General features: G+C 41.3%; 1 protein-coding gene and 1 pseudogene across 4 annotated transcripts in view; one reads left to right on the top strand and one right to left on the bottom strand.

The window, feature by feature from the left end:
- MACROH2A1 (macroH2A.1 histone) overlaps window positions 1-4,559 on the bottom strand; it is an 82,657-nt gene extending 78,098 nt beyond the window's left edge. For 3 of the 4 annotated variants that reach the window (XM_058279094.1, XM_058279089.2, XM_058279086.2), the window contains exon 1: window positions 4,357-4,554. The gene's annotated coding sequence lies outside the window, so the exon portion shown is untranslated. Of the gene's footprint in view, window positions 1-4,356 lie in introns of all 4 variants that reach the window. The other variant, XM_058279087.2, reaches the window with a different exon arrangement.
- Window positions 4,560-13,724: 9,165 nt separating this feature from the next.
- LOC101416980 (bifunctional methylenetetrahydrofolate dehydrogenase/cyclohydrolase, mitochondrial pseudogene) lies at window positions 13,725-14,901 on the top strand (annotated as a pseudogene).
- Window positions 14,902-24,294: the final 9,393 nt, after the last annotated feature.

Below are 24,294 nucleotides of genomic sequence, written 5' to 3' on the forward strand. Positions count from 1 at the left end.
AACACAAACCAAAGGAAAATACCTACCTTATACCAATAAGGGACTGGCCCCTGTTAAAGCTGCAGCCATAGAAACCCCTTAACTAATCTGGGCACTCACAAAACCACTGGGTGGTCAATCTTGAAGTCTCTGATTATCTAATCAATGTATGCATGTATTTGATCCCGAACAAAATACTGATTAAAACTGCTTGGGAGCTGCTGGTCAAACAGCCCTATCTCATGTACACAAAGTAGAAGAATCTGAGCTATCAGAACTCAAATCACTGTTGACTAGGGAAGACTGCCTGTTCCCTTCCCTGTAGCTGGATAAATGTCCATGTATCCACATGCATTTGTCACCTTCCCATCAACTCCAATCACAAAGGCAAACCCGAGATACTTCATTTTGAAACAAAGGACATTAATCCTGTTAACAGGATTTTCTTCTGTTTACTCCTATCACATCAAATGATTAATGGTGTGACTGCTGTCATGTCCCCAAAGGCAGGTGGATATACTACACAACAATCACTCACAGAGCTGGGGTTCACGAGCCATGCTCTGATTGGCTTAGAACAGAGACCTGCTCTTAACTTCTAGCCAATCAGGGAAAAACCTCTTTTTCCATTCATAAAAACACTACATTTTATAAAGTGAGCCAGATGATTAAGGAATCTACAGTCTGCTCTCAGTGGACCAGTGGTTTGCAAACAGACTGAGGAGACGAATATATTGAGATAGTAAATAAACCCTCAACTATGCATTTTGTTTCAGCAGATTTATCTTCTTCATGTGTTAGGTTTTTAGTGGCAGGGGGGAAAAAAAACAAATAAGAGGGAAGCAAATTTGGCTCAAGGGACAGAGCATCCACCTACCACATGGGAGGTCCAAGGTTCAAAGCCAGGGCCTCCTGACCTGTGTGGTGAAGCTGGCCCATGCACAGTACTAATGTGCACAAGGAGTGCTGTGCCATACAGAAGTGTCCCCTGCGTAGGGGAGCCCCATGTGCAAGGAGTGCACTCCCTCAGGAGAGCCGCCCCATGCGACAAAAGTGCAGCCTGCCCAGGAGTGGGGCTGCACACATGGCAAGCTGACGCAGCAAGATGACGCAACAAAAAGAAACACAGATTCCCAGTGCCACTGATAAGAATACAAGCGGACACAGGAGAACACACAGCAAATGGACACAGAGAGCAGACAGAAATAAAAATAAATCTTTAAAAAACAAATAAGAGTGTTATCCACTACAAGCAGGAAGCAGTTTGTGGGGATGTAGTATGGGATTAAAATTTCACTTCAGCAAACCCACTTTATGGTATGCTTTCTGAGCTACACTAAAAGGAACTGGCACTATATTTCATAGCAAGGTGTTTTCTGCCTGCTTCGCAAGGAAACTTTCCTTCACATTGCTTCTCCCTTTTAGAGGCTATGCCAAACTCAGAACATAGGTTAGCCAGTTCAATGGAAGGCCATCAAAAGGAAAGTTAAAAATCTAAGTTTCGGGAGAGCAGGACTCTGACCAGATTTGACCTTGTGCCTGGTCTTTAGAAGCCACTTAATATTTGTTACCTAGATGAAAAGGCTCCCAGTAAAAATAAAAAGAAACCCCAATTATGAAAATTCTGCACATTATGCATGACTGTTTTGTAAGCTCACAAGTTCTCTAATTAAAAAAAAAAAGAACACCTGATTACATCTGCTCCTGCTCCCTTCAATGGTTCCTCATTGCTCTTAGGATAAACGATAAATCCCTCACAGTGTGGTTCTGATCAGGATTCTTTGTGATCTGGCCCAATTGCCCCTCTAGCCTCACCTAATTCCCTACCAGGATCCAGTCATCCTGATCTACATGACTCAATCCCTGGATGACCTTGAGTCTCATTCTTCTAAGACCCTGTGCATATGGTTTCTTAGACCTCAAACACTTGTCCCCACCTGCTCTCCTTTGGCCAGACAAGTCCTATTTGGCCTTTCCATGTCAAGTAAGGGGTCCCTCTCCACTATGAGTTCCTGCACTCCTCTGACCTCACAATAGCTCTTTGCCTGTCTTCTCCAAAAGTCAGCTTCTTGAGGGTGAGAACTGGGTTTCTCTTGATCATGGCTGTGTCCCAGTGCCTAATCCAGAGATGATTCTGCGAAGTATGTAATGGAAGAATGCAAGACATGAATCTGGCAGGCTTGATCCAAGCAAACAAGCTATACAACTCTTTGGAATAAAGAGCTGACACCCCCGGGATCACTCAAAGGAGCTGAGGCGCGGCCCAACGTATCTCTAAATCTACAGAAAATGGGGAGGAACCCATAGGACAGGTCTGGGCCCCCCTTACCATTTCTCAGCCTAGGTTCCAGGAATGGGGCTCTTAAAAGGCCAATACTAATCCTTGGGGAACATTTGAACAAGGAGGAGAGACTGCTACAATTCTGAGGAAGACCACACACACACACTTCCTAGGTTTTGTCAGTTAGGGTTTTCAGTTTGTCCTTTGTTTATTTAAATAAATATCCTTTAACTGACTTGGAGCAACGTTAGCTCTGGAGGTATTAGGGGCAGATCCTAGAATAGATGTTCTCAGAGCCACTCTACAGGGAAGAGATGAATGGCTCTCCCAGGAGTTCTGCTGTCTCCAGGATTAGAAAAAACGGCAGCCTGAGATGCACCACCACCTGACCCTGGCCCGTTTGGTATGAACCAAGCCAGTGACTTACAGTTGTGTATTAGAATGTCATGTGTGGTGTTCCAGGCAATTCTCAAAGTTGACTAAAATCTGAGCCATGCCTGCCTCATGAGTTTTCACATACCTCTCCACCCACTCCTCCTCATTACTGGTATCCAGGAATCAGCATTAACAAAGATAACATTAAAAATAAAAGCAAAGACTGGGGTTGTGGGGGTAGGTTAAAGTCTTGAGGGATTTTTTTTTCCTTAAGGAAAAAAAATACATTTAAAACATATTGATCCTTATCAGAGAAAGTTTTGTGCAAGATTGAGCTGCTGCCCAGCTGTGGTAAGATGTGCACACGGGGTACTCACTGCAGTTGAAGGTATAAAGTGTCCATTCCAGAGTTAATAACACCTCTGATGCTATTAAATAAAGACGGCCTACAGTTGGTGGATTCCACCTCATTTACAACTTGAGTCTCCCACTCAAACCTAAAGGTGTTCAAAAGTCCCTGGAGCAAGGAGTCTTGGAAGAAAGCACTTCCCTCCCTCTTTAAAAGTAAAACCTCAAAGCACAAAGGTGTGAAAAGAGGGAAGCTAGCAGGAGTACCCCTTTTATTGTCTATTCTTACATGCTGTTTATTGGATCATTAAAAATCTTACAAGGATCACATGGTAATTGTAATTGTCTCAGCTGTTTGTAAGGAACTCTCTTACTTTTAAACTCTGAAATAGTTTTCCTAGCATCTTGTCTAAGAGAACCTTAAAAGAAATCTACTGACAAGCTCCTTTAATGATCTGTGGTCTCTGCAGGAGTGGGGGTGGCCCGCGCCATGTCGCACACCTGTTGTCAGGTGACCCAGCAGGCAGTATCCTGCTAACTCACCTCCCCACTCCACCCTCCCCCCAGCGAGTCTCTTCCCTCCTGGCCTTCTCCAGGAGGAGGAAGGGCTCCAGGGAACCTACAGCCTTCCCGAGACACCTTTTAAAAGCAACAACAACAACAAAAAAAAAACCTTCCAACCACACAGCGAACAAAAGGCCCATCGGGACACTAGCTAGCGCAACGGGGGTTCTCGTGGCCCCTCTCCTGCCAGTCCCCATACAAACAAGCCCCCATCCCGCCCCGCCCCAGCCTGGCTTCAGTCCCGCGAGTATCCCCTCCCCCCACACACCCCAGCAGATACTGAGCCAGACGCCTCCACCACGGCCCCCTGGGGCTCGGGCCCGAGTTATTGTGCCGGGAACGCCAACTCACTGGCCGGCGGGCACTTCACCAAGTACAATTCGGCGCACAACAGCTCCCGGGCGCCCAGGCCCAGGGTGGCCCGCCAGTGCCGCGGGGCCTCTTCCCGCCCAGCCTGTCGGTCCGCCTGGGGCAGGGAGGGTCCACGCGAGGAAAGGCCAGAACTGTCCGCCTCCCACAAAAGCGCTAAGGCGCCAGCCGGAGAACGCGTTTGTGAGAGAAGTTGGCTTCCGGGTTTGCTTTCTGAACAAAACCAAAGGGAATCCCGCGCGGCCCAAGCAGGGCCTAGGAGGGTGCCGGGCGCGCGAGAGGCCCGGCCGCGCCAAGCCAAGCGGCTGGAGTCCACCGAGCGCCGCCCTGGTGCCCGCCAGGCCGGGCCGCTCCCAAACACCGCGACAGAAAGGTGCGCGGCGGCTGCACCCGAGCTGCGGGGACGAGGCGCGCGCGGAGGGGCCTCGCGCGGCACTTACGGGGCGGCTCAGCGGCAGCAGAAACAGCGATAAGGTGTCTCGGCCTGTGCTCTCTCGGCCGCTCGCGCCTTTTCTATCCGCTCTCCTCGCTGGCCAGCCCGCCTGCCTCCTCGCTTCCCGCCCGCGCACCCCGCGCTCGCCCCCTCCGCCCGGCACCGCTGCCGAGTGAACTGGAACCAGTAGCCCCGGGATTCCCACAATGCATAGCGCGCCGCTCGTCACATCCCATCCTGTCCCCGCGCGTCCGGCCACCCTCCCCGCCCCACCTGGGCGCCCCGGCCTTGACCCCAACCCGGCGGCCGCACCCGCGAGTGCCTTCCGCGCTCTGCCCACTGGACGTCGCTCGGTGTGTCCCCGAATGAAGCACCGGTGCGCTCCTTGAGCTAAGTCCTTGGAATGGGCCGCACCCCCACCCCCACCCCCCGCCCAGAAACGCTTTGCCAGGACCTGTGCCAGCCTCTTAGTCTCGAGTAACACTGAAATGAGCCTACTACGTGCCTGGCCTTGAACACGAGACTTTTGCCGCTCATCCCTAGGAACCTTCTCATTCACCGGGAGGACGGCACAATTGCTGCTACCTGCGAGCGCTTTCCCTTCCCCAACCGAATGGAAACCTCCCGCGCACCTCAACGCCCCCGCAGTCCTTCCGTGTAAGACACTAGCTGACCCTGGTCTGCCCCATGCGGCGCACCCAGCTCCCCCGGAATTCTTCGCAGTCATCCGCAGTAGTCCGGACCGGTTGTGCTCATCAAAGCGGTTAGCTACTTCGATTCAGCAAACGTTCGCTATGGGGCGAAGTTGAGATTTACTACGATAAATAATGATTCCTTGTCATCGCACATTTTTAAATACTGCAGTCAAGCAGAAGGACGAGGGGCTTCCACGAAACTCTTCCAGGTCTTGCTAAATTGGTTGTTCACCCCAAGGCATTAGTGTCCCACCCCAGGTACTTAAATAGGATCCTCTGCTCCAACCAGCACCACCACAGAGCGTAGAGAGGAAAGCAACAGGCCCACCCTTCCAGGTGTGGACCCAATTTGGATAATAATACAAACCCCTCAGGGTTGGAGTGAGGTTTAAAGGAACTAGACCAGCTGTGCGCTGCTGGGGGTTATGGTCTTCATCAAGGCCCTCAGGCTGCCTCTGAATTTTCAGCAGGAGCCCTAACCTCTTTCCCCTCATCCGGATGCTCTGCACCGCACTTTAAAAGTTTGCAAACCAGTCTCCAATACAGGCCGTTCATGCATTCATTAATTCAGTTAATAAGTACTTAGTAATGTGTGCCATATACCTACTGAGGGGATGAAGCAGTGAAGAGAACAGGTAAAAAAAAAAAATCCCCAACCTCCTGGAGTTTGCAGTCTAATGGAGAAAGAAAAGCAAGAGACAAAAGACTGAGTCAGATGGTGTAAATGCTGTGAGAAAAGTAAAGCAGGGAACAGGGATATGAGTGTGAGGTAGGGGGTGGGTTTGAATTTCAAAGAAGGCCTCCCTGACAAGGTAACATTTAGGCAAAACCCTGAAGGAATTGAGGGCGTGTGCTGTCTGGGAGAGGAGTGTTCCAAGCGTGAAAAGAGCAAGTGCAAGGTCAGGAGCATGCCCCAAAGCATCAAGGAGTATTGAGTGTGAGGCTGGAGTGAAATACGTGAGAGGAAGAGAAACAGGAGATAAGGCTGTAGAAATGATGATGCTTCAGGTCCCCAAACAAAGCCTCAAGGATGTGTGAGATTCCCAAGGAAAACTGGGAAGGGGTAGTAGGGAAGTCGTAGAGATGCCCTTGACAGTCTGTTCTTCCTGGGCCTTTAGGGCAGGCACCTTTGACTCTGCAGGGGGCCCCAGATGAGGTTTCTGTGGGCCACAGCAAGTAGGGAGGATGCTAGACACACACAACAAACTTTTGCTGAGCTCTTGCTGTGTGCCAGGCCCATGCCAGGCTCTTTTCCAGGGAGAGATCCCTATGTGTGTTGCTGACACTGCCCAGGCCCTGGTCCAAAGTATAAGCCGATCCTGGAAACTCTATCATGAAAACAGCTGGGCTGCAGGGAAGACCAGTCCTGTGAGGGTATGAGAAACTTGTGCAGCTTGCTGCCGCCCCGGGAGTGGGCAGGCTTCCCAGGTCCCCAGGGCCTCAGAGATGGGCAAGGCTGAATGCAGAGGGTGATTTCCAATAGATACAAATCTATAACCCGTGGGACCAGGAAGTAAAGCTTTGACCTCCACCCCCGCATTGGTTTCTGACTCAGTTGATTTCTTTGGTGTCTTGGAAGTGGGTAATACTTTTAAAACCATTTTTTTTGGGGGGGGGGGGTCTCCGTCTCATTGGCACTCATCATGTGCCAGGTCACAAACATCATGTCATTTCACCCTCACAACAGCCCCAGCAGGCAGGTAGTTTCCAGGACATGACTATTTCTATTTTACAGATGAGGACATTAGATTTCGGAAGCCAAGGCATCTGCCCAAGGTCACACAGAATAGGCTGGAGCTGGAGTCCACACCCAGGTCCACATGGCACTGAGCCCTGGTGGTCTAACCTGGAAGAGAGGCCTTTGGAGGTCTAGGCTTCCTCTGTGCCCAGCACCCATCTCCTCCCTCTTTAAGAGAATATCTTTTGTCTCCACTCAGGCACTCACCACTGCTGTGGGATGAGAGACTGCACTCATGCAAGAGCTGGTCTCGGTGCTCATTCTCCCCGGAAGTCCCTCTGCTGGGTGCCATTCTTACAGACATGCAAGGAAAATTGTCACCTGGATTTTTTTTTTTTACCACAGCAGCCTTGTTCCCACCTGTCTCCAGAAGGTTCCACCTTTTCTCTCACTATTCTCTCCTCTTGGACTTTGCCTGCCTTCCTCCACCCTCAGTGTCCTGCCTACTCCCAGTCTGGTTCATGGGGTTTTGGCAGCTTTTTTTTTTTTAGTTTTTTTCTTCCCAATTGCAAAATATACTTGTGCTCTCCACAGAAAATTTGGAAAATTCTGAAAAATAAAAGTCTTCCTAATCACACAGTAGGTGAGAACCACTGCTTCCCTTGTACCTTTATGTCCATATGTTTTTGGTATTAAACATATATGGGTTCCTGCAAGATTTACTGCTTTTAAAACTTAATGGTCCTTTGTGAATATTTTACTAGTTATTCTTCTACAATAGCAGTTCTTAAGCTTTCTGGATACAGACCCCTTTATCCTTTTGAAAATAATTGAGGACCCCAAAGAGCTTTTGTGTATGTGAGTTATATCTATCAATGTATGTCCTATTAGAAATTAAAACTGAGGGGCAGTTCCACTCCCACCCCGAGATGGCTCCCTTGTCTGTCTGCTCGTTTTCTCTACTCATTTTCTTTAGGAGGCGCTGAGAACTGAACCCAGGACCTCCCGTGTATGAGTGGACGCCCAACAGCTTGAGCCACATCTGCTCCCTGAGAGGATATTTTAATACGTATTAATTTATTATTTTAAAAATATTAACATGTGGGCCAGTTACATGTTAACATAAATAATGTATCTTTCAGAAAAATAACTTTTCCAGTAAAAACTTAGTGAGTAGATTTGCATTGCTTTACAATTATATACATCTCTTTAATATCTGACTTAATAGAAGACAAATTCTCATATCTCCTTGTGTATGCAATTAGTTGTTCTAGGTTGTTTTGGTTGAAGTATATGAAGAAAATCCAGCCTTACACAGGTATGTATTTGGGAAAGGATAGAAGATTTTGATAACCTTTTCAGATAATTAGGGAGATTCTTCTTTGATACCATACCAAAAATTCAAGAACCAAAGGTTTCATAAAGGTTAGTAGCAATGTAGAGTCTGAAACCAATCAATAAACTTTTTGAGCTCAGTTATATTAAAATCCATTGGTTTATCATATGTTTTGAATAATTCTTTTAACCGAGCATGATTCTGTAACATCATATATTGATCTGAGTTATACAGATCTTCCAAATGTTGACACATTTCACTTTATAATCATAGAAAATCACATCCGTTAATATGACCAGCGATCTCATCAGAAAGTATTTAAGTATTGCGAAACTGTCAAGCTCACGGTGACAGACATGAGTTTCCCAAAATTATATTATTTGCTCGAAAGCTCAAATTTATCATTGGAGGCATAGTGTCACAGTAATTTTCCTTGAAGTGACAAGTTCACTTTCTTCATTTCCAAGAAAATGTCTTCCACAGGGGCACATTCTGACTTTCATGGGCAGTGGCACTTTTGCCTTTGTGGGCCCTTTCCTCCATAAAAATGACCTCATTGGGATAAAGACAAGATATTAGTGTTATATATTTAAAATGCGCCTGCCGGAGAACTCAGCCCTGTACACCAAGTCTGAATAGCCATGGTTTGTCTGCCAGGGTCAAGTTATCCATTATGTGGTGACGAGGCTGACAGTACTTTTAGAGCCCCACAAAAAAAGTTTTAATTTCTTTTAAATTCAGAAGAAGAACAAAATGAAAGTTAGTTATTTTAGATTGTCTTAATACAAACACAGTTGTAAAATAAAATTTTCTTGTCTATTCTATGAGGAGGGGACCTATGAAGGCAAAAGTGCCACAGGTCTATGAAAGTTATAATATAGCCCTGCAATTAGTTGCTCTTTCAAGTGAAAATGGTGTTCCCTGAAATAAAAGCAGCTGCTTCAGCTCGCAGGTCAATCATGCAAGTCAAAATCAAAAGTGATTTTCCACAAGGCAACCATACTGCTTTGTTATACAACAGAAGTATTTTATGCATAGAATATTAAAAATCTGTCACAGTTTCCCTGGACTTATCTTGACCATGGTAAACACATCAGGCTGAGAGGGGAGTGCATGTGTGGCACAGGAAGGTGGAAGTGAGAAGAATCCCAGGAATGATAGCCTCTTGTAAACCTCTTGTTCTTCTCCACCATCTCTGCTCCCACAAACTGTTGTGCTTTATCCCATGTAACAGATGTATCTGTCATTTCTTTGCATCTAAGCCCTTCCTTACCTAATTACCTCAGAGAGACGTCCTCTTTCTTTGATCTGCAATTGGCAACAACTTCGGACACCTCTTCTTGTTTTCAACAACCCCTCAGTCTTTGTTAAGCAGTTAACACCTCCTAATCTGTAGTCAACCCTGCTCTAAAGGAAGTTCCGCATTTGGTAAAGGGAATACTTACCTATAATGAGGAATAACAAAAGGGCCAAGAGAAACCCCCACCCCAGGGTGTTTGGGAGGGGGAGGGGCTGAGCTACCTCTTTCCTGGTCAACTGGCCTTTCTTTTAGAGATTTAAATATGCTCTTTTTTTCCTGAGGTTAGAGCTGGACTGGAAACAGCTTGAAGGATTTAGGCTACCTGTAGAGCTGTAGTGGTTAAAGTGTGGTCCATAAACCAAGAGGGAGATGGGGGGTGGGGGTGGGGGCTAAGACCCTTCCAGCGGTCTGTGGGGTCAAAACTATTTCATGATAATACTAAGGCCTTATTTGCCTTTTTCACTGTATTCACATTTGTACTGATGACACAAAGCACTGGCAGGTAAAACATTGGTATCTTAACACAATTTGTGGTAGAGGTCCCAAACAGTACTAGCGGTCATGGGATTCTTCACCCCAACACACTTGCGGGTGCACACATACACATGCACACTACACACAAAAAAACAAACAGACACACAAAAAACAACAACAAAAACCTAGCTAGTTTCAGTTAAGTATTAGAATATCCTTAATGAAAAATTAAAATTTGAATTTTGGAGAACTTATATGTCACCATGAGCTTGACAGCTTCCTAGTACTTGAAGACTTTTCTGATGAGATAGGTGATAGTATTAGGATGATTTTTTTTGTTACTATATAAGGAATATTGAATATCTGCATAACTCAATGAACCAATATTTTCCAAATGATCCATGTATGATGTTACAACATCATGCTCAGGTAAAATACCCATTCAAAGTGCAAGATAAACTAATAGATTTTCATGGCACAGAGTACAAAAGGTTCAGTGATATATTTTCAGAGTCCATATAATTATTAACTTCTAAGGAACTACCTCTTGTTAAGTTTGGGTGTAGGATCAAAGAACAATATCCACAACTATCTAAAAAGGGTGTAAAACTCCTCCTTTTACTATGTTAAAAATGAAAACTAAAGGAAAACTTTTGCATGGTAAAAAACAAACAAACAAAAAAATCCCACCATAAGCAAAGTCAAAAGACAAATGACTGAAGAAAGTATTTGCACTGTATGGCACAGAGAAAAGCTATTATCCCTAACATAAAGAATTTTTGAAAATTGAGGGAAAACTACCAAAATTTCCATAGAAAAATGCTTTAAAATATGAACAATTTAACAAGAAGAGATATAAAAATGCCACCTATGAGAGGAGAAGATGTTATTCATCTTCACTCACAATAAGAGAAATACAGTAAGTGAAATACCATTTCATATTTATTGAATTGGCAAAAGCTCAAAATCTTGAAAATTCACTTAACAGGGTGCATCAAAAAGAACAAGCAAAGCTGTAAGGAAAGAGGCTCTCAGATATTACTTGACAGCACTGCAAAACGGTACAATGCTATGAAGGGGAATGTGACAATATTTAATAAAACTAACTGGTAGGTTGAATTCTATACCCCAATTTAGACATGTTCTTAATCTTAAACGACATCCCTGTGGATGTGAATCCATTGTAAGTAGGACATTTTGAAGATGTTATTTTTAGTTAAGTTGTGGCAAACTCCAGATAACTGGAGACCTAATAAGGAGAAGGCCATAGGGAAAAACCAGAAGTCAGTGGGGACAGAGAAGAGAAAGAAGACATCACCATGTGATGAAAGGAAGCGGAGATACAAGTCAAAGCACCCCAAAGATTGAGGGCAGCCAGCACTAGACTGTACAGATTCCAGGACTCCAACATGTCTTTTTGATATCTTGATTTTGGACTTATTCTAGCCTCAAACCTGTGAGCCAATAAATTCCTGGGTTTGTGCCAAACTATTGTGTAGTATTTGTCAAGCTACCTGGCAAATTAAGACACTACTCTGCATTTACTCTTGTGCAAATACTTCTGCTTTTAGAATTTAGCCTGAAGATATACCTCCAATGATACAAAAATACGTGCACACAAGGTCATATATTTCTACATTATTTGTAATTGCAAAATATTGGCAACAGAAAATGTCCAAGCATAGAGATTGGTTGGATGCACTATCTATGATACACATATACAGTGAAATACTCTGTACTGTAAAAATGAATGATGGAGAGTGGAAGTGGTTCGATCTATTGAGCACCCGCCTCCCACATGGGAGGTTCCAAGTTCAGTTCCCGGTGCCTTCTAAAGAAAACCAAAGAAATAACAAGCAAAACCAATGAGCAGACAATGAGCAAAAACAGCAAGCACACAATATGAAAAAAAAACTGATTAAAAAAATGAATGATGAAGATTTTTATGAACCAATATGGAGCAATTTCCAGGAGAATTGTTAAGTGACAAAAAATGCAAATGAGCATAAATAGCATGCTACATTTGTGTTAGGAAGAAAGGAAAGAAAATAAGAAAACATACATATATCTGCTTATCTTTACAAATAAAAACACAAGGGGGATAAACCATAAAACAATGAAGAAATTTACCTATGAGGGGTGAGGAGGGAACAGGGCAAAATGAATATGTAAGAGAGTGACACTTATCTGAATATACTTTCTCTTTTACAGTTTTGGCTTTTGGAAGCATGTTAATATTCTATATATTCAAATATAAAATTGCAGGGTGCTATTTCAGTGGGTAGAGACCACACAATAACCAACAACATATTAAACTCCCATTCTGGAGAGTCCTGCTGCATTCTCAAATAAAGAGGCAAGAATCTGTAGAGTACATAGGCAGTGCCTAATAACAGGCAAACAGACCAATATGCTAAGCCTAAAATATTAATGCTTGTACTTATGAACCTTATTCTTGTAATACTGAAACAGCTTCATAATAACTATGGCCTGTGAGTTACCTCCTGAAAACCTCCTTGTTATTCAAATGTGGCCTCTCTCTAAGCCAAACTCAGGACATAAACATACTACCTTCCCTCAGGCGTGGGATGTGACTCCCAGGGATGAGCCTTCCTGGATGGAGGGATTAATATCAAACACCAACCAACAATGCATTTGGGAAAAGATCTTGACCAAAAGGAGGAAATATTAACTACAAAAGAGTTTTTATGGCTAACAGATTTCAAAGTGAGTCAGGAGGGCATTTCAGAGGTTACGTTTATGTATGTCTCCGGGAGATCTCACTAACTGCCACAGTAAACAAATCAGAAACTGGTGCTCCTCAGGGCTCTAGGGAAATCCAGTAGGCAAGGCACACACCCCATGAAATGAGCACCCTGTCAGTGGGTCTTACCTTGGAATATATGATAAACTATTTCCCCAATGTAACAGAATTAGACTTATTTATGATTTCCCTACATATGATTCTTCTACCTCTTCTATCTGAACTTACAATTAGCACTATACCCATTAAATATATATCCAGAGATTTAAATCTTCAGTTTGTTCGTATGCCGGTTGAGCGCTGAATCTCAGCAGAGTTGTGGCCAACACCTACCCTCTAGTTCATTGGAGTCACCCAGGACAATTAACAAAATGATGATGATGAACAACCCCTATTCCAAAAAACAAAGAATATATACAACTGCAAGTAAAATAGTTCCTTCCATCTGCCCCCATAAGATCTAACACCCTTCTCAATCTGAAGCAGAGCAGGTATCACCATCCCAAATCCTCAAGAATGAGGAATGTACAAACATAAAGGGGAAATACAATCATGGACCAAAGTAGACATTATTATTGTTGCAATGGAAGAACTTGTAATACTGATATAAAGATAGTGGTTGCCAGAGGTTCTATGGGGAGGGGGAGGGAAGAATAGGTGGAACATAGGGCATTTTTAGGGCATTGGAGTTGTTTTGCATGATATTGCAATGATGGATACAGGTCATTATACATTTTGTCAAATGCTGTAAAACTGTACAGGGAAAAGCGTAAAGCAAATGTAAACTATAATTTTGGCTACTAGCAAAGCTTCAATATTTGATCCTCAAGTAACAAAAGTACCACAATGATGTAAGATGTTATTGATAGGGGAAAATGTGGGAGAGGGAGGTAGTGAGGGATATGGAAATCCCCTATACTTTCTATGTAACTTTTATGCAATCTAAAACTTCTCTATACATAAAGTTATTATATGGGGGGGAAAAGAATGGGTAGGGGAAAAATTCCTAAAACTGAAAGCAAATTAAAATCAATGAACCCAACCATATTTCAAATGAAAATCTTAATCCTGCTGAAGAGGTGGGGGTGGGGTATGGGGTTGGAAGAAGTATCCAAGTAATTTGTAAACATGGTATTTGATGTCTCAGTCTGCATCAGAGTACAGTGTAAGGGAAGAAATAAAAACAAATCCTGAATTATTTTTATTGAGTATTTTTTATATAGGAAAATCAACTATGAAACACTTTTGTAGGTACCATAGGATTTAGCAAATGAGTAAATGTATTGAAATTGTTAGGAGCCATGGTCCTTACTGTGAAAGAAGGGAAATAGAAATATAGGAGGGAGGAAGGCAAGAAAGAACTGTATGGGGATGTATTGGTCTAAACTCATGACTTATGTATGTATATGTGAGTGCATGCCTGCATATGTGCAAATGTGTAAGTATGCACCCAAGGCAGGCACTGACACCAGCCATAGCTACGTACTCTCTTGTGTCCATGCTGGCCACCAGGCTGCTCTGGCCCACGCAGAGCTGCCACTCCTGCCATCGCCCTTTCCACTTCTCAGCAGTTAGGAATCATCAGTAAAGCATTCTTGAAACTAGCTTAGAATTCAGAGGAAGAATTGTTTAATTTAATCAATAAACTAAATGATGATGATGATGAAGTTGGCCTCCTTGTTCAGCTGCCTCTTCCAGAGCACACTAATGAAAGAAAAATCTGCAATGCTGTTCTCCTGGCAAGGATGTTGTTGACTTTCATGTAATTATTGTAGGACTAATGTGTTTGGACCATCATTCCATGCTTCCAGCTACCCCATGGAGTGTGTGGGAAATAATTAAGCAAACTGGAATTCCAACCCTAAGGAAGAATGTGGCTGTGGCTGGAAGGTCAAAGAATGCTGGAATGACCATTGCAATGATAGTACACACAGACAGGGCACATCAACGTCCTAGGGGTGATGCCATTGTTACAATATCTCATGGCTACATTCCCAAAAAATAGTTGAAAAAACATACAATTCTTGCAGATACTGTGGTATCCACTGCAATCTTTCCAAATTTGATCACAGCAGATATGATTAAGAAGAAGCAGTCACTGATGTGGGTCTAAATGGAGTTGAAGATCCCATAACCACTAAGTCCAAGTTGGTGAGAGATATGGATTTTGAAAAGTCAGACAGAAAACCAGTTATTATAAATCACTCCAGTCTGAGGGGGCATCTGTCCCATGACAGTGGTGATCCTAATGAAGAATACCAGTATTGCTGGGGGAAAAAAAACCCACAAAAAGTCTGAAGAGTAGGAAGTGCTCAAATCTAAAGAGCTTGGAGTAGCAACCAATTAATAGTTTCATCTTCTCTTTTATGAACAGCCTCCAAACCAGGCTAATCTGGATTTCCATTTCTCTAATGATTAAGATGTTGAGCATGTGCTTATTTGCCATTTGTGTCTTCCTTGGAGAATTGTCTATTCAAATAATTAACCCATTTTTAATCGGGTTATTTGTCTTTTTGTTTTTGGGTTATGAGTTATTTTTATATTCTAGATAAAAGTCCCTTACCAGATAAATGATTTGCAAAAATTTTTACCCATTTTATGGGTGTTCTTGTCACATTATTGATGGTGTCATTTGAAGCATAAAAGTTTAATTTTGGTAATGTCCAGTTTATATATTTTTTTCTTTTGGTGTCATAGCTAAGAATCCATTGCCTAATTCAAGATGCCCGTATTTCCATCAAATGGTTTTTAAATTTTGCTCTTGAATTTATTTCTTTGATTCATTTCAAGTTAAGTTTTGTACATGGGAGGAGGTAGGGGTGCACAATCATTCATTCCAGGTGCCCCAGCACCATTTGTTGAAAACATTATTCTTTCTCCTCTGGAATGGTCTTTTCACCTTTGTTGAAAGTAAGTTGATGGTATATGATTGGTTTTATTTCAGGACTCTCAATTTTACTCTGTTGGCCAATATTTCCTTTCCTATATGACTTTTCCATACTGTCATAATTACTGTTACTTTTTAGTATGTTTTGAAATCAAGAAGTGTGATTCCTCCCACTTTGTTCTTTTTCATAATTGTTTTGGGCTAGCCTGTGTCCCCTGCAATCCTATTAATTTTAAAATCAATTTGTCAGTTTCTACAATGAAGTCCACTGTGATTCTAATAGGAATACCAGTGAATCTGTAGATCAACTGGGAGAGTTTTACCATCTTAATAATATTATCTTCCAATCCATGAGCTTGGAAGGATTTCCCATATATTTACATCTTTTAAAATTTCTTTCAATAATGTTTTGTAGTTTTTAGAGTGTAAAATTTGAATGTTTGTAAAATTTATTCCTAAGCATTGTATTCTTTTTGTGCTATGGTAAATGGGGCTGTTTTCTTAATTTCCTTTTCAGATTACTAATTGCAAGTGTATAAAAATACAATTATTTTCTATACTTATTTTGTGTTCTGCAACCTTGTTCAACTTGTTTACTAATTCTAATAGATTTTTAGTGGATTTATAGGATAGTCTATATACAAGATCACATTTTCTGTAAATAGAGGTAGTTTTACTTTCCTCCTTTCCAATTTTGATGCCTTTTATTTCTTTTCTTGCCTAATTGCCTTGGCTAGAAAGTCAAGGACAATGTTGAATAGAAGTGGTGAAAACACACATACTTGTCTTGTTCCTGCTTATAGGGGGAAAGTATCCAGTCTTTCACCATAAAATATGATGTTAGCTGTGTGATTTTCTAGATGCTCTTTATTAGGTTGAAAAAGTTCCCTTATATTACTAGTTTGTTGAGTATTTTTATCATGAAATTGTGTTGGATTTTGTATATTGAGATGATCATTGGGGTTTTTGTTTGTTTTAGTCTATCCATTCCAGGAATAAATCCCACTTGTCATGGTGCATAATTCTATTTATATATTGCTAGATTTTTCAGTTTACTAGTATTTTGTTGAGGATTTCTATTCCATCTTAATAAGAAATATTGGTATATAGTTTTCTTTTTTGTGATGTCTTTTGTCTGGTTTTAGTATGAGAGTAATAATTGCCTTATAGAAGGAGTTGGGATATATTTCCTCCTTTTCTATTTTTTGGAAAAGTTCATGAATTGGTATTAATTCTTCTTTAATCATTGGTAGAGTTCAATGGCAAAGCCATTTGGGCCTGGGATTTTATTTATGGGTAATTTTTTGTTATTAATTCAATTTTTTCACTCGTTATACATCCATTTAGATTTCCTAATACTTCTTCAGTCTTGGTAATGTTGTCTCTCTTGGTTTGTCTATTTCATCTAAGTTAACTAACTTATTCACATACAATTGCTCATAATATTCCTTTTTAATTCCTTTTCTTTTTGTAAGGTCAGTATCAATGTCTTTCATTTCTGATTTTAATCATTTGTGTTTCTCCCTTTTTTTTTTACCTTGATCAATCTACCTAAAATTTTGTCAATTGTGTTGGTTTTTCAAAAAAAACAAACATCTCTTGGTTTCATTGACTTTGTCTGTTGCTTTTCTATTCTCTAGTTCATTAATTTCTGCTCTAATTTTTATTATTTCCCTCCTTTGGTTTGCTTTAGGTTTAGTTTGATCTTCTTTTTCTAGGATCTCAAGGTAGATGGTTAGGTTTTTAATTTGAGATCTCTTTTCTTTCTCAATGTAGGCACATATAGGTATAATATTCTCTCAGCGCAATTCTTTAGCTGCATTCCATAATATTTTAAATATGTTTTTTCCTGGTCCTCATTTTCATCTGAAGCTAGTTTCTAATTTTCCTTCTGATTTCTTCTTTGACAAATTAGTTCTTTGGGAGTGTGCTTAATTTCCACATATTTATGAGTTTACCAAATTTCTTTCTGTTATTTATTTCTAACTTCATTCTATCATGTTGAGAAAGACATAATTTCTATTATTTCTATCCTTTTAAATTTATTGAAGTTTGTTTTATGGATAACCATATGGCCTACCTTGGAGAATGTTTTGTGTATACTTGAGACCAATGTATGTTTTGGTGTTGTTGGGTGGGGTGTTCTAAAGTTGTTCGTTTGGTCCAGTTAGTTTGTAGTATCTAAAATTTCAGTTTCCTTATTGCTATTCTGCCTAATTATTCTATCCATTATTTAAAGTAAGTCATTAAAGTCTCCAACTCTTATTGTTGAGTTATCCATTTGTCTCTTCATTTCGGGCAGTTTTTGTTTTATCTCTTTGTGTGCTATGTTATTAGGCACATATATGTTTTAATTGTTATATCTTTCTGGTGGAGAGACTTTTTTATCATTATAAAATGTCCCTCTTTATGTATAGTAACATTTTTGCTTTTAAAGTCTATTTATTTTATATTGGTATAACCACTCCATCTTTCAAGTTGCTGTTAATATGATACATCTTTTTTAATCCTCTTACTTTCAATCTCTTTGTATCTTTGGATAGAAGCTGTGTCTCCTGTGGATGACATATAGTTGAATCTTGTTTTGTTTTAAATCTAGTCTGATAAAATCTGCCTTTTGATTGGGTTGTTTAATCCATTCATGTTTAATGATATTGTTGATAAGGTGGATTTATGTTTCCCATTTTTCTAATGTAGCATTTAACTTTTTTAAATGATTTGCCCTATTTTTTTTTGGTTATTTCCTTAATGGTTGCTCTGGGTTTACCATACACATTTTAAGTGACCAGAATCAGCTTATGATTTGTACTAACTTAATTGCAATGATATATAGAACTGTTATTCTTATATATATCTTGTTCCTTTTCCCTCTTTTTGTGGTATTATTAAACCCAACAATGCATTGCTCCACTTATTACTGTCTATAATCTTAAGTCTTTTAAGGAAGCTGAGAAAAAAATGTGAAAGCAATATATATTTACAGCTTTCATTATATTAACATTCTTTATAATTTCTGGTTCTCTTTATTTGTTCTTGTGTATTTGAGTTACCATCTGCAGTCATTTCTTTAGTCTAATTCAGCTTTGCTCCTACCCACCTCCTTTATGTCATTATTGCAAATATATTACATTACTATATTTTATATGCCCAATAATAAATTATATACATATTTTACAACTGCTTTTTAGAATCAGTTAAAAGAAAAGAGAAGAAACGTGCATTTATACTTTAATTTATTATTTTTTAAAAGATCTATTTTTATTTCTCTCCCCTTCCCCCACCCCCATTGTCTGCTCTCTGTGTCCACTCATTGTGTGTTCTTCTGTGTCTGCTTGCATTCTTGTCAGGTGGCACCAGGAATCTGTGTCTCTTTTTGTTGTGTCGTCTTGCTGTGTCAGCTCTCCTTGTGTGTGGTGCCACTCCTGGGCAGGCTGCACTTTTTTCGTGCGGGGGTGGCTCTCCTTGTGGGGCATGCTCCTTGCACATGGGGCTCCCCTATGTGGGGGACACCCCTGTATGTCACAGCACTCCTTGTGCGCATCAGCACTGAGCCTGGGCCAGCTCACCACATGGGTTAGTAGGTGGATGCTCTATCAATTGAGCCACATCTGCTTCCCTGTAATTTATTATTGCATATTTACCTTTACTGATGTTTTTTGATCTTTTGAGTGGATTCATTTTACCACCTAGGGTTACATACTTTCAGCCTGAAGAACTTCTTTTAGTATTTCTTATAAGTTGGGTCTTCTAGCAACACTACTCTCATTTCTTGTTTATCTCTACTGTTTTAGTTTGCAAAAGGGGTGCTGATACAAAGTACTAGGCAGGGTGACGGACTTGGCCAGTGGTTAGGGCGTCCATCTACCACATGGGAGGTCAGTGATTCAAACCCCGGGCCTCATTGACCTGTGTGGAGCTGGCCCATGCACAGTGCTGATGCATGCAAGGAGTGCCGTGCCACGCAGGGGTGTCCCCCGTGTAGGGGAGCCCCATGCACAAGGAGTGCACCCCATAAGGAGAGCCGCCCAGCGCAAAAGAAAGTACAGCCTGCCTAGGAATGGTGCCACACACATGGAGAGCTGACACAACAAGATGATGCAACAAAAAGAAACACAGATTCCCATGCTGCTGACAACAACAGAAGTGGACAAAGAAGATGCAGCAAATAAACACAGAGAACAGACAACCAGGCTGGGGGCGGGGGAGGGGAGGGGAGAAAAATAAATAAATCTTTAAGTAAAAAAAACAAAAAACAAAAACAAAGTACTAGGCATTTGTTCGCTTTTATAAAGGGGATTTATTTGAGGTAAAAGCTTATAGTTTCAAGGCTATGAAAAGTCCAAATTGAGGCATCATCAAAGATATTTTCTCACCAAAGTCAACTACTGTTGATTCCAGCATGTTGCCAGGTGGTGAAGCAAAATGGCTGCCAGTCTCTGCTGAGGTTTCAGCCTTCTCCTCCAGGCTCACCATGTCCTCTTGCACTGTTCCTTGGGCCCAACCTCTTGGAACTTTGTGCTTAAATAATCCTGTAGTTTTCTCTACTACATGGCAGGATCAAACATGGTGGCTTCCTTTTCTTCTGTCTGAATGAGTCTCTGTGTTTCTCTTTATATAAGACCCAGCAAGGGGGTGGAGACTCAACCTAAGTCATGCCTCACTGGCATAATCCAATCAAAATCCCCAAAGCAATCCTATCAAGTAATCTAATCAAAGGCCCATCAACTGAATTCAATGCAATCCAAGGGTATCATACTCAGAGGACTAGATTAGTTTACAAAAATAATATTTCTCTTTTTGGGATTCATAAAATAATTTCATATTGCCACATGGGGATATCTTTCTTTCATCTTCATTTTTGAATGCTAGCTTAGCAGCATATAGGATTCTTGGTTGATCATTTTTGCCTTTAAACACTTTGAATATGTTATCTCACTGCTATAGGGCCTCTATTATTCCTGCTGAGAAGTCAACTCTTAATCTTGTTGGGGTTCTCTTGTAAATGACCAGTTATTTTTCTCTTGTTTCTTTCACGATTGACTCCTTGACTCTGTTTTTCATCATTTCCACTATCATGTGCCTATCTGTGTTTCTGTTTTCATTTATCCTACTTGTAGTTTGTTGGCCTTCCTGGATGTCTAAGTTAATATTTTACAATATAATTGGGAAGATATCAGCCCTTACATCTTCAGATATTTTTCCTTACTCCCTTCTCTTCTCTCCTTCTGGTGTTCCTATGATGTATATGTTGGTAGATCCAATAGTGTCTCACATTTCTCTGAAACTCTTTTAATTGTTCTTCATTCCTTTCTCTCTGTTCTTTGAATTGCATGATCTCTCTCAATATATCTTCAGGGTCACTAATTGTTTCTTCTTTCTGTTCAAATCTACTGTTGATCCCCTCTAGTGAAATTTTCATTTCAGTTATTGTACTTTTCAGCTCCAGAATTTCCATTTTTGTTCTTTTCTTATAATTTGTATCTATTGATATTCTCTATTTGATGTGGTATTGTCATCACATTTTCCTTTACTTCTTTATCCATGGTTTTCTTTAGTTCTTCTATAAAAAAAAGATTTATTTATTTACAACCCCCCCCCCCATTGTTTTGCACTCACTATCTACTCTCTTGGTCCATTCACTGTGTTTTCTTCTGTGTCTGCTTGTCTTCTCCTTAGGGAGCACTCGGAACTGATCCTGGGACCTTCTGGAGTGGGAGAGAGGTGCTTAATCTCTTGTATCTCCTGAGCTCCCTGGTCTGCTGCATCTCTTATTGTCTCTCCTCCGTGTCTCTTTTTGTTATGGCATCTTGCTGCACTAGCACTCCTGCATGGGCCAGCACTCCTGCATGCATCAGCACTCTGCACCAGTCGGCTCTCTACTTGAGCCAGCTCACCATGCAAGCTAGCTTGCCTTCACCAGGAGGTCCCAGGAATTTAACCCTGGACCTCCTATATGGTAGATGGGAACCCAATCTCTTGAGCCTCATCTGCTTCCCCCTTTTGTTCTTTGAACAAATTTATAATGACTACTTTATTTTGATGGAGTCTAGTCCCCTACACACACACACAATGTGAAGCCTCTAATATTGCTCTTCAGGGAGCATAGCCTCTGGTATACTCATACTCACTCTGGAATGATAGCAGCTTTGGCAGGATCCTTTTGACCATCTCTTTCCCTGACCACATCTAGCTGCTAAACTCTACTTATTAACAGCTATTTTTTCTATTTTCAAAAATTTCCTTGTGTAATTTCCTCCACAGACTAGATCAATCAAATATGGGCGCCTTTGAGGGGATAGTTCCTAAGATCAGTGTTTCAGATTTGTTCTGACTCCAAGAAGGCTCCTACAATCTGTGTGTTTCTCCCGTTTCGTTAGGCAAACAAACTGGCACATAGGTTAGCCTATATGTCCAATAAATCTAGCATTTTCCTCCTAATTGCCTTCCACCGCAACCTCAATTGTCCTTGAAAATGTTCTTTCTCTTGAATTTCTTCATACTCTGTTGCAAATGAAACCAAGTCTTTTGCGAATCTATTAGGAGTTATTTGTTTTAAAGCCTGCTTCTCCTTTCGGGCAAAACCATTGTGCCATGGATCTGGAGGTAGGGATAATGACATGCTTCTCTCTGAGTGATGCCCCCATTTTAGGAGCTGAGTGCTTGAGGGAGGGGAAGCTAGTGACCCCTGGCCTCCTTGGTTTGCCTCTCCCAGTGTGGAGCCACCACCTTAAAAGCTGGTTTAAGCACAGTTGAATTTAATGCAACCGAAGGGTATCACACCCACAGTATTCTCAGTGATGCTGCATCTATGGTAGAATCTCCATCTGAAGAATAGGAGCTGTCCAGAAGAAGGGTTCCCCCACCTCTTGGCTGAACTCATCCTGCACTTAGCCTCAGTGCTAGCAACAATTAGCTGGGAGCAGGATGAGAAATGCTAATATCCTTCCTCTCCCAGGAAGATAGCCCTCTGACTGGAAGCTGAGGTGAAACAGAGCCCTATATTCTTGGCTGCAGCAGTCTGAGTAGAGTTTCCATCTTGCCACCTTCAAGTCTCTTGATGTTCTTACTGAATTTTAGTAGATTTTCATTGTTTCATTTGCTTGGGACCTATTTTATTTTGCCAACTGGCTTCCTATGTAAAGTAGCAGAAATGGGTTGGCTTTTATAAAGGAGATTAATTTGGTGTAAAAGCTTATGGTTCCAAAGCCATGAAAAGTCCAAACTGAGGCACTATAAGAAGTGCATTCTCATAAAAGTCAGCTACTGTTGATTCTGTTGTCCAGGTATGTAGCAAAGCAAGATGGCTGGAGCTCTCTGGTGAGGTCTCAGCCTTCTCCTCTGGACTCACTGTCTCCTCTTGTGATGTTCCACGGGCCCAACCTCTTAAGGACTTCATGCTTAATCGATCCTCTAGTTCTCTCTCACATGGCAGGATAAAAAATGGCAGCTTCCTTTTCCTATGTCTGTCTCTCTCTGTGTCTCCATTTTTATCAGACCCAGCAAGAGGGTAGAGACTCAACATGAATCATGCCCCTAAAGCAATCTTATCAGGTAATCTAATCAAAGGAACCTCAACTAAATTTAATGCAATCAAAGGGTATCACACCCACAGGAATAGATTTAAAAACATAATATTTCTCTTTCGGGGATTCATATAAACTTTAAATCATAGCTTTAAAAAAAATAACTTTCACCAGTTTCACCAGGGAGTAGATCCACAGAGTGTCTCACATTGTCATGCTGAAAGTCCTTCCCATTTTTCTCTCTTAATGCTATCTTTTGATGATCAAAATTCCTGATTTAATGTAATCCACTTTATGTTCTGTTTTAGTTTGCTGTGCTACTGAAAGCAGATACCATGAAATGCATTAGCTTTAACAATGATAATTTATTATCTACAAGCTTAGAGGGCTTTTGTTGTTGTTGTTGTTTTGTTTTTAAGGTACTGGGCCTTGGATTTGAACCCGGGACCTTGTATGTGGGAAGCCAGTGCTCAACCACTGAACCACATCAGCTCCCCTGAGTTGTTTTTTTTTTTTTCATTTGTTTGCTTGCTGTTTGTTTTGTTTTTAGGAGGTGCTAGGGACTGAAACTGGGACTTCCCATGTGGGAAGCAGGTGCTCAACCACTTAAGCCACATCCACTCCCAGCTTAAAGTTTTGAGGCTGAGAAAAATGTCTAAATCAAGGCATCATCAAGATGATGCTTTCTTCCCAAAGACTTGACTTCTCTGCCATATGGCAAGGCATGTGATGGTGTCTCCTGTCTCACTTCTCTTCCATGTTTCATTCCTTTCAGCTTCTTGCTTCCATGGCTTTCTTTCTCTGTATTCATCCTGTTTATAAAGGAGTCCAGTAATAAGATTAAGACCCACCCTGGAGCCATGCCTTATCTGAAGTAACCTCATTAAAACCTACTTCCAATACATTTACACTCACAAAAATGGATTAGCTTTAAGAACTTGATTTTCTGAGGGTACATACACTTCCAAACCATCACACTGAACACTCTGGGCCCCAAAAAGACATTTTTTTTTCCTTAAACAAAGTACAGTCATTCTATCTTAATATCCCAAAAGCTTTAAATCAGTTCAGTAACAATACTAAAGACAGAGTCTCATCAAAATCAGTAATAGGTGTCATCTGTCCTGGGACATAATTTTCCTCAATCTGTGGACCTCTGAAGCTTCCAATATAAAAGGAGGGACAGTCATAAGATAAACATTCCCATTCTCATAGGGAGAAATTGGAAGGAAAACAGGGGTCATGGGTCCCAAACAATTCTGAAATCGTGAAGGGCATACTCCATTAG

The sequence above is a fragment of the Dasypus novemcinctus genome, chromosome 2 (assembly GCF_030445035.2).
Source record: "Dasypus novemcinctus isolate mDasNov1 chromosome 2, mDasNov1.1.hap2, whole genome shotgun sequence".
NCBI lineage: Eukaryota > Metazoa > Chordata > Mammalia > Cingulata > Dasypodidae > Dasypus > Dasypus novemcinctus.